Source organism: Triticum urartu, chromosome 4A (genome assembly GCF_056163025.1).
Source record: "Triticum urartu cultivar PI428250 chromosome 4A, HENAU_Tu73, whole genome shotgun sequence".
Classification (NCBI taxonomy): domain Eukaryota; kingdom Viridiplantae; phylum Streptophyta; class Magnoliopsida; order Poales; family Poaceae; genus Triticum; species Triticum urartu.
In genome coordinates this window covers 121,461,123-121,482,112 of record NC_141876.1, presented here as the reverse complement: position 1 = coordinate 121,482,112, position 20,990 = coordinate 121,461,123, and positions in this window count along the sequence as shown.

Genomic DNA, 20,990 nt, shown 5'->3' with positions numbered 1-20,990 from the left:
GATCATTAAACCTCAACTCTAATGTAAGAGCAAAATATCAAGGATTTAGTTTGGGAGGCCGGTTAATAGCCCCCGGTAGTGTTCGGCGACAGTTGAGGTCAAGCCGTAAACACTTCGGCCAATGTTATGAATGGCCCGTCATAGTCATCGGATCTCTGGCCAGTTTACGCTTATTGTGACAGTCAGTTTTCGGCTTTCTCCACTAAGGTGCTTAACCATGTGAGCTGGAAGCACAATCGCAGTGGTTCTCCCTTTGCACGCCTAGCCGAACAAAACGGAACGTAGGAAGCAAGTGCAGGAGCCGGTCAACCCAACTATTGACCGGAGACACAATTCGAAACCGATGCATATATAGCAATATCTGAGAATGTTTTTGCCGAATCCCTAAAGGTGTCCGGCGTTGCACTGCGAGACTAATGCTGGAAAAGCACAAATAGTTTAAAAGTGCCAAAAAGCTTGGAAAACCAAGAAACGTCAGTAAAAACATGACGTCCGAACAATATCAAGTGTTCGGTGCCAATTCGAAAGTTGGTCTTAGAAAAAATAAGTGCTTCTGTCGTGCTTTAACATGATACGTCCTATCTCAAGACTTCGAGCAGGTCAGCCTACGGCTTCAACCTCCTATCCCGAGGGCGGAGTACTTCTTATTAGGCCAGTTTAGCAAACTAAACTCTAGCGGCTTTGAGAGAGAAATTAGGCTCTCCGGCTAGTGACCGCACACTCGTGTCGAAAAAAGGAGTGATAAATAATAATAATAGAACTTTGCAACGACTCAGAATAAGAACACTTATTATAAAACGGCTCAAATAAACTTGAGAGCCCCCAAGTGACTTGGGTAGAAGAATGATTGTATGTACCGAAGTACTTATATCATATCTATGCTCAAACAAACTTTAAACGCGTCTTACCGACCATCGGCTTCTCCCTCTTCGGTTAAGGACCGAAAAGTGTTATGTACTCCATCGGTCGAGAATATCGACGGTGTTCCCAATAACTAGGCAACCAGGCCATAAGGCTGTAACAGACAAAGCGCGCTCAGGGAACTTGTGCTATATTACTGCGAAGAGTAAGAAGCATCTTCGGAGAAAATAGTACCCCCACTGATACCTTTCTTTGGTGCTCATTGTTATTATGAGACTTGTGCAATAGATTTTTTGTACTCATGAGTTCCGTTGTGTGCCGACCATCATTGAATAACTATAAGAGCGCTAGCTTTCGGCTTCACCCAGTCTGAGGTCCGGCTCGGGCGACCCGATCGTGACAATCGCAGAGGTGCTCCCTTTACTCCCTAGCAAAACAATCGGGAACGTAGGGGTAAACACAGGAGCGAGGCAACCCAGCTTGCAAATCTCTTAAGTCAATGTGGTGCATATTGTGGCGTAATACACGAACAAGGAACGAAGCCGTACAAGTATAATCATATGCAACAAGAAAAGCTTCATAAAAGAAGCCCCCAAGTAAACGGGGTATTTGAATTTATGCGTCACAAACAAAGTTTGGACAAGGAAATTTTTTACAAGCAACTTTTTTCCAAAAAAGTATAATGCTTGGTCGAACCGAACACAAGTTAGAAATTAAAGCTTTGAGCATGAAAGCGACTTAGCTGGTTAATGTGTTCGGTATTGATGACGCGGTCCGATCTTGATGCGGGGCAAGGTTCCATCCCCCAAGCTGGTCCTGAGGTGGCGGAGCGGAGAGCTCGACACGCCGAAGTGGTGACATAGCACGGTCAATGCAGACCGGCAGAGTGACGCCGAAGTCCCCGGATCATTTTTCTGTGCACAAAAAATAGTGCAAACCGGAGATAATAGTAATAATGATAATTAAAAAAATGTTGCATAATAAATAATTTATGCAAAGTGAGTAATAAAAGAAATATGGCCTGGCGCCGAAGTCAATGTCGATGCAGGGCGTCGGCGTGATGCGGTAAAGGCGTGGCAAAGCCTGAATTCGCAGGTCGGTCCGAGCTCCGGATGCGGCGTTCGCCGGACTATGTACAGAAATTGACCGAACCACCATGCGACTATCGTGAATGCGGCTACCATTTGATAGACCTGTGTACATATGATGGACAAACCAGGGTAATAATTCCTTGGGAAAAATGAACCCAAACAAGCAAAAAATATTAGGGATTGACAGCACCTGGTTTATTTGTTGTAGCAATCCGAAGAAAGGTGATTCCCAAAATTGGGACTCGATCCGCGCACCCATTGCCTGATGGGCGATAAAACGACGGTATGGCAATGCTGATAAAGGTTGGCTCGCCGAGGCAAAGCCCTCGGCCCAGCTAACGTGACGGAGCTGGTCGGCTAGTGACGCCGAAGTGTCCGGAGTAGGTTGATGAAGAGATGGCGAAGCCCCCAGTCCAGCCGAGATGTCGAAGCCCCGATGTCAGCCAATGAGTCGAAGTAGGTCGGCGTGATGGACACCAGCTCGAAGAAGTGATAGTGCGGCCCTGTCGATGCAGGTCGTGACGTGGTTGATGCCGGCTTGATGAAGCAACCGTGCGGCGATGCCGGTATGCCCGCCCCGTGTAATCCGTGGGGCAGCGATGTTGGTGATGATTTATCCTTCGCGATGCCGGACTCTTGTTCGGCTTGCCGAGATGATGATCCGAAGAAGTTGAGCTCGGCTCAACAAGGTGACGCCGTGTCTAGCGCAGGTCGGCAACCGTGGAGTAATATTGCCGGACTGGTTTGACACCACCAGGATGTTGAAGATCATGCTCAAAAGATTTTAAAGTTAGTGGGATGTGTTCGGGAACAAAACACAATACCCCATACAAAACTTCCTTTAAAAGGGATGTCCGAAATCCCGTTTATAGAAAAGATGAACTCGGGTTGGATTCGTTTTCGTGCAGAAAACAGATCCGAAAAGTGATCCACTAATCGGAAGGTTCCCGGAGTTTGGAAGGTCGGATCGAGCTGAAATTTTGAGAGGTGGTAGATACAGGAATTCCGCAGCCGATCAACGGTTGGATCTTCCAAAGAACGTCCGAGCTAGAAGCTGGACACCACGCCCTAAACTCATCCAAATTCCCGTCCAGATATATCGTGGATTGCCAGAGATTCCTCCATCGGAACTCGACGAAATTTTCCAGGGTTGTTATAGACTCAATTCCGCACAATTCCACCAAAGCGATCGTCAAAGCGATACTCGAGGAGGTGGTGGCGGCATATACGAGTTCGCTGTCCAAAAAAACAGCACGGTCGCTTGAGGGCAATGTTGACGTTGAGCCCCCGAGCTCCATGGATGATTCCTCCATTATCTTAATAGAGATCGGAGTTGATGTATGATGAAGGCCCTCGTCCGAACATGGTGATCCGAACACGGGGCGCAATTCTTGGTCGAACCAAGGTGACCAGTCGAGCTGGTGATGAAGACGCCGAAATCGCAGTTGATCTGCAGGCGAGCCATCGATCCTTTTGTCGATCACACAGTCGAACTCTCAATGAAAGCACCAATGTCGGTGTCAAAACCGGCGAATCTCGGGTAGGGGGTCCCGAACTGTGCATCTAGGCCGGATGGTAACAGGAGACAGGGGACACTTTGTTTTACCCAGGTTCGGGCCCTCTCGATGGAGGTAATACCCTACTCCTGCTTGATTAATATTGATGATATGGGTAGTACAAGAGTAGATCTACCACGAGATCAAGGAGGCTAAACCCTAGAAGCTAGCCTATGGTATGATTGTTGTGTATGGAGTTGATTCATCTATCGACTAGCCTGGCCTCGGTTTATATAATGCACCGGAGGCCTAGGATAACAAGAGTCCTAGCCGAATACGCCGGTGGGGAGAAGTCCTTGTCTTGATCGCCAAGTCTTGTGGAATCTTCCTTGTATGCGGTAGCCGTCCGAACTGGCCCATGAGTATACGGCCACGGGGTCCTCGGCCCAATCTAATAGATCGGGAGATGACGTGGTGAGTACCCCCTAGTCCAGGACACCGTCAATCTCTTTTATTTCTTTTTATTCTTTCCTTTTCTTTTATTCACTCAAGATCATAGCAAGATAATCAAGCCCTTGACTCAACACTAAACTTTATTATATATAGCTCACGGACTCGATTACATAGAAGGATCATAAAGCAAAACTCAAAACTAGATCATACCAAAACTTTATTCTACTAGATCAAGATATTACTAAAATGATCGAATTGAGAAAAACGATAAAGATAGAGATGTGATGGTCATACGATACCGGGGCACCCCCACAAGTTTGGTAGTTGCCAAGGGGAGTGCCCATACCCGATGCTTAGTTCTTGTTTGTTGGTGAAGAAGATGATGGTGATGATGGGTAGTCGCACATCAAGCGTAAGAGATCCTCCAACTTGCGGATAATGCCCTTGAGTGCAACTATATGCTCCTTCAACAAAATATTTTCATGTGTGAGATACTTGTTTTGTATACGAGCTAACTCAATCATCTTGAAAGCTTCGATCTCAGTCGGGGTAAGAAGATTGTGATCAAGTTGAAGGATGTCTTCTGTTGCCGGAACTTGGTCCTCCGTGGCATTCTTGATCCCTTCATCCTTGTTGATCTCCACGGGTTCTTCCCTCTTCAGCTCTATCTTCATTAACCAAGCATCATTGTCACCATTGTTGGAGGAGGGGGACGACATGATGCCTGGCCTTGACAACCCTGACAAAAAACATCTCGAAACAAGAACAGAGGACAATTGCGTGATACAGGAGTCAAAACCTCTGGGAGATTATATAATGAATTTTTACCGACCAAAATACGTAACGTGCAAGAAAACAGAGTCCGGAGAGCACACGAGGTGCCCACGAGGCAGGGGGCGCGCCAGGGGGTAGGCGCGCCCTCCACCCTCGCGTCCTTCCCGGACTGCTTCTTATTTTTCTATTTTTCTAAATATTCCAAAACAGATAAAAATTGCCATTAGAACTGTTTTGGAGTCGGTTTACTTACCCTACCACATACCTATTCCTTTTCGGAGTCTGAAACGTTCCGGAAAGTGTCCCTTATGTATTCCTCCGGGGTTATGGTTTCAATAGCATTGGTTTCTACATTTAGAGGATTACCTGAGATATAATGTTTGATTTTTTGACCGTTCACCACCTTCGGATTTGTGCCTTCAAAGTTGTTGATTTTTATGGCACCAGAACGATAGACCTCCTCGATAATGTAAGGACCTTCCCATTTAGAGAGAAGTTTTCCTGCAAAAAATCTTAAAACGAGAGTTGTATAGCAATACATAATCACCTACATTAAACTCACACTTTTGTATCCTTTTGTCATGCCATCTTTTAACTTTTTCTTTAAACAAATTGGCATTCTCATAGGCTTGGGTTCTCCATTCATCAAGTGAGCTAATGTCAAATAACCTCTTCTCACTGGCAAGTTTTAAATCATAATTGAGCTCTTTAATAGCCCAATAAGCCTTATGTTCTAGTCCAAGAGGTAAGTGACATGCTTTTCCATATGTCAGTGAATCTAGTGCCACCCTTAGTTGGTTTTGGAGTATTGATGACAAACCTAGTTGAGGGACTAATGTGTTTGTGAGAATTGCAGGCTAACACAGGTAGAAGTCCCTCATCGATTCAGTTTTACTACCAGAGATGACCCCTAAAAATGTATGAAGACATTGAAGTCAAAGGTGGTATATGAAGATATTCACATTGAAGACTATGACAAGAGAAGACACCACATGAAGCCTATGGAGCTCGAAGACTTAGATCTTTCGTAGTTCTTTTTCTTTTGTGTTGAGTCATAGGAACCACCGTACTGTTAAGTGGGGTCCAAGAGAACCAGTCAGAATGACTGGAGTGATGCCTAACGAAAACCTATGTCTTCGAGTGAAGACTATGAGAGCGAATCTTGTCCAGAGTCGGACAAGTCAGCTTTGCTTGTAGCCCAAGTAAAGTTGCCGTGTGAGTTTGAAATCTGACCGTTGGAACACGTGTCAGTTCCTTAGTGACCCAGGGTCATTTCGGACAAATCAGGTCGGGTTGCCAAGTGGCTATAAATAGCCCACCCCCTACAACCATAAACGGTTGGCTGCTCAGATTGAGAGTGCGGCTTTTGTCGTTTGAGAGCAACCCACCTCGAAGCCTTTGAGAGAGAATTCCTTGCGAGGATAAAGCCCTAACCACCCAGTGCCAAAGAGAATTGGACATCACTTAAGTCTTCTTGTCTGTGTGATCTGAAGACTTATTACACTTGAGGACTGTGCATCCTCCAGCCGGTTAGGCGTCGCGTTCTGAGCATCCAAGAGACATTGTGGATTGCCGGTGAACGAAGTCTGTGAAGGTTTAGGAGTCTACCTTGAAGACTTACCAGAGTGATTGGGCGAGGTCTGTGTGACCTTAGCTCAAGGAGAATACGGTGAGGACTGGGTGTCCTGAGCTGCGTGTTCAGGACTGGGTGTCCGGGACTGTGTGTCCTAAGGTTTAAATACCTAGCCGCTCCAACCAGACGTACAGTTGTCACAGCAACTGGAACTGGTCCAATAAATCATTGTCTTCAACGATTCACTGGTTTCATCTTCCCTTCCTTTACTTACTGTTACTCCTTGTGAAGTCATTGTATGTTTGCACTATCTTTTGTCTTCACTGAGTGACTGCATGTTCTGTATGGCTTCATAATATCTTCCTACCTGATCCTTACTACATTGCTGCTATTAGTCATTGTGCTTTCACTCTATTGAATACTTGACTATGGCTTGCCTAGTGTGGTCTACCTTCTGCTGCAGGGTATTAGGTTTATATCTATCGTTTGTCTTCATAACTCCCACGTTTTGAAGACTTTCATAAAAATCGCCTATTCACCCCCCTCTAGTCGATATAACGCACTTTCAATTAGTATCAGAGCAAGGTGCTCCCTTGTTCTGTGTTATTCGGTTTAACCACCTGGAGTTTTAGCTATGTCGACTGCAGGGATAATTAAAGTCTCCGCTGCATGCCCCGTCTTCGATGGAACTGAATATCCCTACTGGAAGAATAAGATGCGCATGCATCTTGAAGCCATTGACGTCGACCTATGGTATGTCGTCGAGAACGGTGTTCCCAAGGCTGGAGAAGGTGTCACTGCTGCTGATGTCAAGAAATTTGTTCAAATGGACTCTACTGCCAAGAATATCATTTGTGGTCATCTGACCAAAGGACAGTATGGCCGTGTGAGTGCTTTGAAGACATCTAAGCTGGTCTGGGACTGGCTCTCCAAGGTCAATGAAGGCGTCTCAACCCAGAGAGATCAGAGAATCAATGTCCTTCGCAACCTCTTCAACCGCTTCAAGCGAAATGACAAGGAGAATGTATAGCACACATTTGACCGACTCACTGACATCACAAATGAGCTTCAAGCCCTCGGCGCTACTGAGATCACCAAACATGAAATCGTCAAGACACTACTGAGATCACTTGATAGTTCGTTTGACATCCTATCCCTGATGATTCAAGAACGTCCTGATTTCAAGACACTCGATCCGTCTGACATACTTGAGAGGCTCAACACACATGAGTTTCAGCTTTCTGAGAAAAGAGATATCTACGGTCCAAACTATGGGCGAACTCGTGCCTCGAAGGCAAAAGCTGTCTCCTCATCTGAAGAAGAATCTGACAGCAGTTCTGATGATCCTGAAGACATTGGAAGGGAACTTGATATGCTTGTGAAGAAGTTCCAAAAATTCACCAAGAAGAAAGGCTTCAGAAAGTCTTCCCGATCAAGCTCAAGGAATGATGAAGCTTATGCTCATGACTACAAGAAGAAAACATGTCACAAGTGCAAGAAACTTGGCCACTTCATCTCTGAGTGTCCACAGTGGGACAATGAGAACAAAAAGAAGAAGAAGAGCAAGGAATATGACTCTGATGACAAGAAGAAGAAGAAGAAATACTCAAAGTCTTCTTCCAAGTCTTCCTCAAAGTCTTCATCACACAAGAAGAGCTCATCTGGCAAGGCACGTGCGTTTGTTGGCAAGGAAATGGATTCAGAGGAGGAGTCTGCTTCTGAGGAGGCGGAGGTGGAGTCTGAGGAGGAGTCCGACTCAGGCGTTGCAAGTCTAGCTACAACATACGTTGCCAAGTCCATCTTCAACACTGAAGACAATGACTTCATCACCGACACCAATGCAAATGACAAGGACTACTCTGCTTCTAACTAATGCTTCATGGCATGCGGTGCCAAGGTAAACACACGCACTACTCACTATCAAACATCTAGTGACGATGACTCTGATTGTGATTCAAAACCCAGCTACAAAACACTTGCTAAAATTGCAACTGAACAACAGAAAGCTATGGAACATATTCAAAAACTGTTAGACAGAAGCGATGATCTGTTAGGTGCTGAAATGACTTGATCTAAATCCTTAATTGAAGACATAAAAAATCTTCACGTTAAGTATCAGGAACTTGAAAGTCTTCATGAAACTCTCTCAACAACTCATGAAAAGCTTTCCTATGATTATCTTCAAAGGAAGCAAGATCTTGAGAAATTGAGAGCGGTTCATGAAGATCTTCAAAAGGAAAACGAGTCACTTCGCGCCAAACAGATCAGTCCCGCTCAGGAAAGATTTGAACCACCATGTCTTAAATGCATTGAGCGTGATAATGCTACTTTTGTTGCTGAATGTTCTACTGCTACTACTGTTGCAATATCTTCAACTGTTGATGTGGTGACTAACCCCTCTGCTGAGCATACCACTGCTATTGCTAACGAGAATGCTAGGTTGAAGACACTGCTGGAAACAGGGATGTACAAAAGTCTTAAAGGACATCAGACACTATGTGATGTCCTCAAAAAGCAGATTCTGAACCGAAACCCTAGGAAAGAGGGTATTGGGTTTGTAAGGAAAATGAATGCAGATGGCTCTTACTGGAAACCTGAGCAGTACCCCAAAACCATGTGGGTTGCTGCAAAGGAACCTTCAGCAGATCCATCCAATCTATCTGGCTTCACTTGTGCTAACCCCATTATCATTGGTGAATCCTTTGATGCAAACTATATACTGTTTAAGAATCAGAATGGTGAAGTGTTTGCCAGGTACATTGGTACTAACTGCAGAAATGGACCGCCTATGAAGAAGATCTGGGTTCCGAAAAGGTGTCTGGAGAATCTTCCTGTGAATGTCATCATGACACCTCACGTGAAGAAGACAAACCTCAGACCAAAGGCTTCATACGGTCCAAAGGCTTCATACAGACAGAGGACTCACCTGAGTCGCACTAACGCAAATGTTTTGCAGGGAAACCATACTCAGGCATATGAATATGAAAGCGGTTCATCAAACCGCCATGTTCATAAGACCAAGAACTATTCTGCTTATTCTTATGAGTACTATTGTCCGCCTGCAAGACTGTTTGCTAGGGCATCAAAGCCAAAATTCTCAGATGCTGCACTTAGACTTATTGCTTCTAAGCCACCCTTGAAGATGTGGGTGGCTAAGAAAGCTTAAATCTCTTTTGCAGGGAAAGGTCTCCAGTAGAAAACCAAAATCGTCTGACGCTATTGCTGGGGACCTTAAACATCTTGTAGGGCGCAAGATAAAATACCCGAATGGTCTTACTATGTACTTTGTTCCTAAATCGCTTGCTACTCTCCCTATTAGTCCTAATCGGGATCTAAGATTTCATAACCCACTGGTTCGTCAAATGTTTTTGCTTCACAATGCTCTTGTTGAAGCCTATCCCCCTAACTGCACTATAGGGTACGACACCAGCGTCTTCAGAATGGATTATTGATAGTGGGTGTACAAATCACATGACTGGCAAAAGAAGCCTTCTTATGGACTCAACATTACGTCCATCCGACAAGAGCCACATCACATTTGCTGACACTGGTAAAAGTAAGGTATTGGGTCTAGGTAGAGTTGCAATCTCAAGGGATCAACACATGGATAAAGTCATGTTGGTTGAATCCCTTGGCTTCAACTTAATGTCTGTCTCAATGCTTTGCGATTTGAACATGATCGTAATATTTGGAAAATATCGTTGCCTTGTACTAATGGAATCTGACAAGTCTCTAGTGTTTGAAGGGTATCGAAAAGATGATTTATACGTGGTAGATTTCTCAGTAGGGCCACAGCTTGCAGTGTGTCTTCTAGCAAAGGCTTCAGAATGCTGGCTCTGGCATCGGAGGCTTGGGCATGCTGGCATGAGGAACCTCCACACCCTTTCTAAGAAGAAGCATGTCATAGGCATCGAGGGCGTCAAGCTCAAGAAAGATCACTTATGCGGTGCCTGTGAAGCAGGGAAGATGACGAGGGCCAAACATCCCTCGAAGACAATCATGACCATTACTCGACCATTCGAACTGCTCCACATGGATCTTTTCGGTCCCACTCATTACTCAACTCTCACTACCACTGCTTGTCTCTATGGCTTCGTCATTGTTGATGATTATTCTAGATATACTTGGGTGCACATAATCCTTTACAAGACTGAAGTGCAGGATGTCTTCAGACGCTTCGCCAATCGATCCATGAACAATTATGGAGCCAAGATAAAGCACATCAGAAGTGACAATGGCACTGAATTCAAGAAAACTGGGCTTGATACATATCTTGATACCTTGGGCATCACACATGAATTCTCAGCCCCGTACACGCCACAGCAGAATGGCATCGTCGAACGCAAGAACAGAACACTTATTGAGATGGCTAGAACGATGCTAGATGAATACAAGACCCCAAGAAAATTCTGGCCTGAAGCCATTGATACTGCATGCCATACAATCAATCGTGTTTATCTTCACAAGCTTCTGAACAAGACATCTTATGAGCTCCTTACTGGCAAGAAGCGAAATGTCAGTTACTTTAGAGTATTTGGCGCAAGGTGCTGGATCAAGGACCCACATCACACCTCAATGTTTGCACCAAAAGCACATGAGGGTTTTATGCTTGGATATGGAAAGGATTTGCACTCCTACAGAGTCTTCCATCTCTTTCATTACAAAGTGGTTGAAACAGTGGATGTGCGGTTCGATGAGACCAACGGTTCACAAAGAGAGCAACTGCCAAATGTGCTAGATGAAGTTCCATCCAGTGAATCAATCAAGCTAATGGGAACTGGAGAAATTATACCTTCTAAAGCTCATCCTGAAGAAGAAGTCATCATCTCAGCACCTGATCAACGTGAAGACAATGCTCAGCATGAAGACATTCCTTCTAACAATGACAATGATCAGCAAGAGCAAAGTCTTCGCCCTGTACATCCTCGCGTTGCTAATGAAGAGCAGATTGAAAGAATAATTGATAGCATCAGTGCACCAGGTCCACTCACTCATTCAAAGGCAACTCAGCTAGCAAATTTATGTGGGCACTTCGCATTTGTCTCAATAACAGAACCCAAGAAAGTTGAAGAAGTCTTCATGGAACCTGAATGGATTCAAGCTATGCAAGAAGAGCTTCAACAGTTTGAGCTGAATAATGTATGGGAACTAGTTAAGCGTCCTGATCCACGGAAGCACAATATAATAGGCACCAAATGGATATACCGCAACAAGCAAGATGAGCATGGTCAAGTTGTCAGAAACAAAGCTCGTCTCGTTGCTCAAGGATATACTCAAGTGGAAGGCATTGACTTTGATGAAACATTTGCTCTTGTGGCTAGACTTGAAGCCATACGCATACTGCTGGCCTATGCAAATCATCATAACATACTTCTATATCAAATGGATGTGAAGAGTGCTTTTCTCAATGGCAAGATTGAAGAAGAAGTGTATGTTGCACAACCGCCTGGCTTTGAAGATCCAAAACATCCTGACATGGTATACAAGCTCAACAAGGCACTGTATGGCCTCAAACAAGCTCCTTGGGCCTGGTATGACACACTCAAATACTTCCTGAAGAGCAAAGGCTTCATACCTGGTTCCCTAGATCCCACTCTCTTCACGAAGACATATGATGGTGAACTGTTTGTGTGCCAAATATATGTGGATGACATTATCTTCGGCTGCACCAATCAGAAGTACAGTGAAGAGTTTGGATACATGATGCAAGAGCAATATCAAATGTCCATGATGGGGGAGCTGAAGTTCTTCCTCGGTCTTCAAATACTACAACAACGCAACGACATCTTCATATCTCAAGAGAAGTATCTCAAAGATTGCCTGAAGAAGTTCGGTATGCAAGACTGCAAAGGCTTCACAACACCAATGCCAGCCAAACATCATTTGGGTCCTGACGACAATGGTAAAGTGTTCGATCAAAAGGTATACCGCTCCATGATTGGTTCTTTACTTTATCTATGTGCATCTAGGCCAGATATTATGCTTAGTGTTTGCATGTGTGCTCGATTTCAAGCGGCACCAAAGGAGTCGCATCACTTAGCTGTGAAGCGAATTCTTCGATATTTGGCTCACACCCCAACTTTAGGATTATGGTATCCAAAGGGCTCAGAGTTTGATTTGGTTGGATTCTCGGATGCTGATTATGCTGGTGACAAAGTTGATCGCAAGTCTACATCAGGCACATGTCACTTTCTAGGACGATCACTTGTATGTTGGTCTTCAAAGAAGCAGAACTGTGTATCTCTCTCCACTGCTGAATCTGAATACATTGCTGCTGGATCTTGCTGCGCTCAGCTTCTGTGGATGAAGCAAACACTCAAGGACTATGGCATTCATCTGAAGCAAGTGCCACTTTACTGTGACAACGAAAGCGCCATCAAGATTGCCAACAACCCAGTTCAGCACTCGAAGACAAAGCACATTGAAATTCGTCATCACTTTCTCAGAGATCATGTTGTGAAGGAAGACATTGATATCATACATGTCAATACTGAAGAGCAATTGGCAGATATCTTCACTAAGCCCTTGGATGAGAAGAGATTTTGCAAGTTACGGTGTGAGCTAAATATCCTGCAATCCTCAAATGTCCTGTGATAAGGCACACATCCTAACCCTTATGCATATTGATGACTTAGATGTGCAACACACGAAGTAAAGTATATCTTCAATCAATGAAGACATACATTTTAAGTGTGAATACATTAATGTGGAATTTGAATTCGGAGCGCCACGATAATTGTGCACCGTGTCTGGGTCTAATACTTCCTATACAGTGGGTAACGCCACCACCAAACGTTCTAGTCTGAAGTGTTTCACTCATGGCGTTACCTTGCAATGTCTTCACATTTATTTTGGCTTTGATCTCAACATATGTTCATGATTATCTTCACTATGTTGATTGTATAGATATATATATATATATATCTACTAGTGTTCTATCCTCTACAGCATTCACTTATAGCTATGTCTTCGTGTTGAATCTTTTGAACTAAGTGAATGTGATCGGACCCTAACCTCTCTATGCTTTCTATCTCAAACTCTATCTCTCCAAGTCATATGCATTCTATTGAAACTGTCGAATGTCTTCTCTGCGTCCTTGTCAGCAGAAGATACAGAGACAACCATTAAGTCCGTTTTCAATGCTCATTCCTCCAAATGAAATCCGGAGAAGTAGGAACGACCACCCGACAATCCAGGCGTGCGTGGGACATGGAACAAACCCCAAAATTCCGCATAATGGCCACGTGTTCCTCAGATGCGAATCGCCAAGGGCACCTGTGTAATAGCATAGTGCCGCCCCTGTACCTATAAATACACACTCACAGCGGTCATTATCTCTTCTTCCACCCTCGCACGAACCCTAGCGCCACCGCTAGCCCTCGACGACGCCGGCAACGAAGCGCTTCACTGCCGCAACCTCTCCGACGCCGTCTTCACGCTGACCGCGGACATCGTCCTCTCCGCCGTCGCCGTAGGTGTCCTCCGTTGCTAAGTTAGGGCACGGAAGATCGAACTGCTCGGCCTCATCTTCCACTCCGTCTAGCAGTTCTTAGTGTGGTAAATAAAACTTCCTTTTTATAGCACCGTTGATCCTATGGATTTGTCACTTTCTACCACAAGCAGTTTCTGTTCACACAAGTTAGATCTCTCTCATACTGCATCTCATAACATGCCTAGTATATTCACTTTTGCTTCACAAAGTAGTTAGATTCCTCACTTGTACTGATCTGTGGATTCGTACAAATCTGGAACCAACTTCTTATCTATGAGTGAATGTCTTCGCACGATGAGGTCAATGTCTTCTAAACTGATTTATCTTCAAAATCTTCTGAGAATGCATATGACCTCTTCCCCTTCCCTCGAACCCTAATGCTATCACAGGTACATGTCCATGGGAGAATCCTTTGGTTCTCATAGTCTGCATTCATTTGCAGAATTCTTACGGCATCACGTAAATTCTCCTGAAGCCAGTTCCTGTTGGTCCAGCAAGCGAAAACCTTTGAAGCCTTTGAACGTCTTGAAGCCTTTGAAGTTAAAGTTTATGGCTTCAGAGAAAGCAGCAAGGAAGGGTGGCAGAAAGCGTCATGGTGAAACATCCAGAGATCTGCCAGATGAACTCTCAGAAATGTACAAGACATATCCTGAAGAGGATTACAATCAGCGCAAGACCCGAATCCAATGGATTCGAAGATATTGGGCAGAACAATGGTTCAAATACCGATTTTTTACCCAGGAGTATGCTGAGAAAAACGCCATCAAGAGACCGTGGGGAGACATACTATACAAGAATCTTCTACCCAGGTCCAGAGATGAAGTTATTGCACAAGGCTTCTATCCCTGCATGGTCCGTGGGCCACAGCCAGCTGACGCACACCCATCGTCACTACTATGGTGTCGTGACGACAATCTGTTCAAGCGCAACTTCCAGTTTGCCCAGAACTCAGCGAAGCAGAACAAGAAGACTTTTGGGTTAGACTTCAACCCTGGTCCATCATCTCCAAGGGCAGATGGCACACGACATGCAGAACCCAATGTCATCGGTCCTTTCGACAACCTTGAAGGCCTCATCACCCACATCCTAGCTCAAGGGACTGCAGTGAATGAGCCTGCAACTGAAGCTGAATCAGAAGAAGCTCCTGCAGTGCTGAAGACAAAGAAGCTGAAGAAGCCTAAAGCTTCAAAGCCTGCCCCTTCACCAAAGATCTCACGGGTGAAGCCACTGGCAACTGCACCTCCTGAAGACAGTGTGCAGTCCGAAGACTTATCTCGCATCTCCTAGCCCCAGAAGGTCAAGATGCCTCTGCCACACACCGGCCAAGAGCTAACAGCTGCTGCCATTTTGCGCAATGACGACATTGATCTGTAAAGTGATGAAGATCTTGCAGATGACGCTCTTGAGCAACTCATCAAGAGCAAAGAAGAAGCAGAAATCTTCAATGATCTGCCTCTCTTTGATGTAACCATCATCCACAACTTCATTGACGAGTGGTTTGACACGCCAAACATCAGCTTTGAAGATCTGCAGCTACCCATTGGCCTCAGTGTCGCCTTCCAAGGCGCCATTGCTTCAGAGCTCGCTATTGCCCAACGCATTGTTGAACTGAAGCAAAAGATTGACTATGAAAAGGCTCAGTTCAAGAATCATATGGCCAAGCTCAGCGTGCAGGAAGTGAAGAACTTCAAGAGTATGATGCACGAGCTCAAGGAAGCCTTTGTAAAGAAACGTGCAAAAGCTCAGGGTTCGCGTGAGCGCATGAAGACTCTAGCTGACAGATGTGTGCAAGCCTATAATGAGGCTGAGAAGCGCAAGGCACTTGGGCGTCCTAGCATCGACCCCAGGATGGCCGCAAAGAAGAAGAAGAAGCCTGCTACGGCTAAACCTGATCCACCAAGGCAGGAAGCAGTTCCGATTGTCTTCCCAACTAGACTGACTGGCTCGAAGCCAAAAAGCCGGTCAACCGCTTCAGAGCTCAAGAAGACAAGGATTGCTGAGGCTGAAGCCAGGAAGAGGAAACACTCTGAAGCCTCTCCAACTGCCCCCTCCAAGAAAAAGATAAAGACCAAGAAAGATCGGGCTGCTCCCATAGAGCCCTTGATAGTTGAACCTATTTCTATGGTCTATCCTGAAGCTGAACGCCAACTGACAATCCATGAGCCTGCTTCCATAGAGGCTCATGAAGCTGAAGACATTCCAGCAGCTGATCCCATCGCTGCTGAAGACATTGGTCAACATGACAATGTAGAAGATGGTGTAGTCCTTCCTCAGCATGAGAACAACGAACTCATCAGCATTGGTCGTCCACTGACGCCAATTGCACAGGATGCTTCATGGGCGGATCGTCCACAAGAAGAAGATGACTATGAGGCCCAGCCCACTCCAACTCCACAGGCGTCGTCTGCGTTCCGCAGGCTTCGCAAAGGTCCAAGGCCTCAAGTCTTTGCTGAAGACATTCCAGCTGCATCAACCGCGGAAGAAGAAGTACCACAAGTTGCCACTTCCCAGTTCCAACAAGAAGCAGTTCTCCAGGATAACGTGCTTGTGACCGACCCTCCAGCTAGTCAAGTGGAGGATGAAAATCGTGAGGCTGCCACAACCACCAATGAAGCTAATGTGGAGCCCTCCCCAGCAAAAGCTTCAGAAGACAGCGAAACCACTGATCCTGCCACTTCTGTTCCTGAGACTGCTGTCGGTCCCCAGTTCGACTATCATGTTGAGCACAGGCCTCAGGTCCAGAAGCCAATCCCAAGATTGCCAAGGTTCCCAGGTCCTGCATCAGCACCTAGCTCCTTCAACATCAATGGCTTCAGGGCAGACAACACATTCTTCAATAGCTCCAGGAACCCCTACTCAAGGGAAAGGATATCATCTGATCGGTTCTGGAGCTATCCTCAGCGAAGCTATTACTCATGCATTCTTTACAACCAAGGTCGCATCTTCCCACACAAGCGCCTTGACATTGAAGCTATAGCTGGTGTGCCCTGTCAAGAAGAAGATTTGGATTGCTTCAAGGAAGTTGGACTGCTGCCGTTCGTTACTGGCGAAGAGCATTGGAATGAAGAGCTGCTGCTCCAATTCTATGCCACCATTCACATTCGCAGGTACAGCAGAGATTCGAAGACTTGGGTGCTGGAGTGGATGACAGGCAACGTTCATCACGAAGCCAATGCATTTGACATCATTGAGCTCACTGGCTTGCCCACTCCTGGCGATCTCTTTGAGCAAGGCTGTCAGCTGCATACTGAAGCTATTGAGAGCATCTTTCAGAGGCCTGAACCTGATATGAGTCAGATGCTCAGCATGATGAAGCCATTGCCCCAAGATGCTGCTTATCCCACAGAGTTCTTCGTTGAAGACCTTGAGTATCTGCCAAGAACCATCTATCACACCATCCGGCGAACTCTCTGGCCCATCAAAGGGCACTCTCCAAATGCCAAGCTTGAGGGTGCAATGAAGACTTTGATATTCTATATTCTTCATGGCAAATGCTTCAATGCACAGGACTTTTTCATACGCCAACTTGCTGCATCGGGCACTGATCTATTTGGTTTGAAGTTCTACGCCCCTTGGGTCATGCGGCTGATGAAGCTACACTCCGCTATCTCGTATCAGCCCTCAGCCCGCAACCATTGGATCTTCTTGCCTGATGTGGATGTGTCTACTGAAGCGATATATTCTGGGCCTGCCAAGCAACCTCTAAGTCTTCAGAATGCAGAACATCAGAGCTTCACTCAGAACATTGAAGGAGTTGAAGCAGTCACTCGGGTGTACCCTCTGGCTGGCACTACACGTGCACCACACCCTGCATCCACTAAAGCCACTGATAGTACAACTGCTCCAAGACCCAAGAAGCGCAATCGTGTTCTCAACGACCGAGAGCTTCTTGTGGCTCTTCATCAGAAACAGGATAGGAATCATGACTGGCTAAAGCGTCAGATGAAAAGCCTCTTGGTGGAGGTCAATCGCATTCGCAATCTTGCCACCAAGAATGCTTTCGTTGCCCATGAAACCTGTCGCCGCACATGGAAAGGGCTAAAGATGATGTGTTCTGAAGCTGATCTTCAAGAGGATGGCTTCACTGAGCGATTCAAGTTTGACTCCACACCTCCTCGAAGGGCTGTGCTGCTAGGAAATCCATCACTTGAAGACTCTGAGTTCTCTTCCTCAGCTGCAACAGTGACTGCCAGAATTATCGAGGATGAAGACGATGCAACTTCACCGCCACCTCCTTCAGCACCGCCAAGCTCTTCAGCACCGCCAAACACCACCAACGACCCTGCTACTTCACCTACTCCTCATGGGAACGAGTAGAGACTCTATGTTTTCAAACCTTTTTGGTCCTTACTGATAAAAGGGGGAGAAGCATATGAGGTTGATAGTCTTCAAGCGGGTCCATATGGGCGGGTACTTTATATTTTGCTTTGTGCTTACAACTCTCGTTTTGCTACATTTGGTTCTCTGAGTTGTAACACTTAAACTCGATGGTCGTCTGCTACTTATCTGCCACTTTGTTTTGCGAAGATAAATTCCGCATGTGCGATGATAAATTCCGCACTTAGATCATTCTGCAGACGTCCATTTTCCATTATGCATGTCATTATCTTCATGTACTTTCACATGCATAGTGGATTGTCATCATAAGTTGAAGTGGATCTCCACAAGTACAACCTGCCATGTGCATTTGCATTCCAAAAGCAAATTACTTATATGCACATCTTCAGGGGGAGCCCTTGCAACTTATGAAGACAATCCCTTATCCTTCACAGTTTCACAGATTATATTCCCCGTTGAAAACTTCAACTAGTTTGTCATCAATCACCAAAAAGGGGGAGATTGTAAGTGCATCTAGTGCCACCCCTAGTTGGTTTTGGAGTATTGACGACAAACCTAGTTGAGGGACTAATGTGTTTGTGAGAATTGCAGGATAACACAGGTAGAAGTCCCTCATTGATTCGGTTTTACTACCAGAGATGACCCCTAAAAATGTATGAAGACATTGAAGTCAAAGGTGGTATATGAAGATATTCACATTGAAGACTATGACAAGAGAAGACACCACATGAAGCCTATGGAGCTCGAAGACTTAGATCTTTCGTAGTTCTTTTTCTTTTGTGTTGAGTCATAGGAACCACCGTACTGTTAAGTGGGGTCCAAGAGAACCAGTCAGAATGACTGGAGTGATGCCTAACCAAAACCTATGTCTTCGAGTGAAGACTATGAGAGCGAATCTTGTCCAGAGTCAGACAAGTCAGCTTTGCTTGTAGCCCAAGTAAAGTTGTCGTGTGAGTTTGAAATCTGACCATTGGAACACGTGTCAGTTCCTTAGTGACCCAGGGTCATTTTAGACAAATCAGGTCGGGTTGCCAAGTGGCTATAAATAGCCCACCCCCTACAACCATAAACGGTTGGCTGCTCAGATTGAGAGTACGGCTTTTGTCGTTTGAGAGCAACCCACCTCTAAGCCTTTGAGAGAGAATTCCTTGCGAGGATAAAGCCCTAACCACCCAGTGTCAGAGAGAATTGGGCATCACTTAAGTCTTCTTGTCTGTGTGATCTGAAGACTTATTACACTTGAGGACTGTGCATCCTCCAGCCGGTTAGGCGTCGCGTTCTGAGCATCCAAGAGACATTGTGGATTGCCGGTGAACGAAGTCTGTGAAGGTTTGGGAGTCTACCATGAAGACTTACCAGAGTGATTGGGCGAGGTCTGTGTGACCTTAGCTCAAGGAGAATACGGTGAGGACTGGGTGTCCTGAGCTGCGTGTTCAGGACTGGGTGTCCGGGACTGTGTGTCCTAATGTTTAAATACCTAGCCGCTCCAACCAGACGTAAAGTTGTCACAGCAACTGGAACTGGTCTAACAAATCATTGTCTTCAACGAGTCACTGGTTTCATCTTCCCTTCCTTTACTTACTGTTACTCCTTGTGAAGTCATTGTATGTTTGCACTATCTTTTGTCTTCACTGAGTGACTGCATGTTCTATATGGCTTCATAATATCTTCCTACCTGATTCTTACTACATTGCTGCTATTAGTCATTGTGCTTTCACTCTATTGAATACTTGACTATGGCTTGCCTAGTGTAGTCTACCTTCCGCTGCAGGGTATTAGGTTTATATCTATCGTTTGTCTTCATAACTCCCACGTTTTGAAGACTTTCATAAAAATCGCCTATTCACCCCCCCCTCTAGTCGATATAACGCACTTTCACCGTAAACCATTTTATACGGAGACATACCCATAGGATTTTTATATGCAGTCCTATAGGCTCATAATGCATCATCAAGTTTCTTGGACCAATTCTTTCTAGATCTATTAACAATATTTTTGTAAAATTAATTTGAGTTCTCTATTAGTCAATTCTACTTGACCACTAGACTGTGGGTGATAAGGAGATGCAATTCTATGATTAACATCATACTTAACAAGCATTTTACAGAAAGCACCATGAATAAAATGTGAACCACCATCAGTCATTAAATATCTAGGGACTCCAAACCTCGGAAAAATAACTTCTTTAAGCATCTTAATAGAGGTGTTATGATCAGCACTACTAGTTGGAATAGCTTCTACCCAGATAGTAACTTAATCAACAACAACTAAAATACGTGTATATCCAATAGAGGTAGGAAAAGGTCCCATATAATCAAAGCCCCAAACATCAAATGGTTCAATAACAAGTGAATAATTCATAGGCATTTCCTGACGTCTACTAATATTACCAATTCTTTGACATTCATCACAAGATAAGACAAACTTACGGGCATCCTTAAAGAGAGCAGGCCAATAAAAACCGGATTGCAATACCTTATGTGCAGTTCTATCTCAAGCGTGGTGTCCTCCATAAGCTTCGGAGTGACACTTGCGTAGGATCTGTTCATGTTCATGCTCAAGTACACAACGCCTAATAACACCATCTACTTCTTTATAAGGATGCGGGTCATCCCAAAAGTAATGTCTTAAATCATAGAAAAACTTTTTCTTTTGCTGGTATGTGAAACTAGGTGGTATAAATTTAGCAACAATGTAATTAGCATAATCAACATACCATGGAGTAGTATGAGAAGAGTTTATGACATTTAATTGTTCATCAGGAAAGCTATCATCAATAGGTAGTGGGTCATCAAGAACATTTTCTAACCTAGACAAGTTATCTGCAACGGGGTTCTCAGCTCCCTTTCTATCAATAATATGCAAATCAAATTATTGTAGCAAGAGAACCCATCTAATAAGTCTAGGTTTAG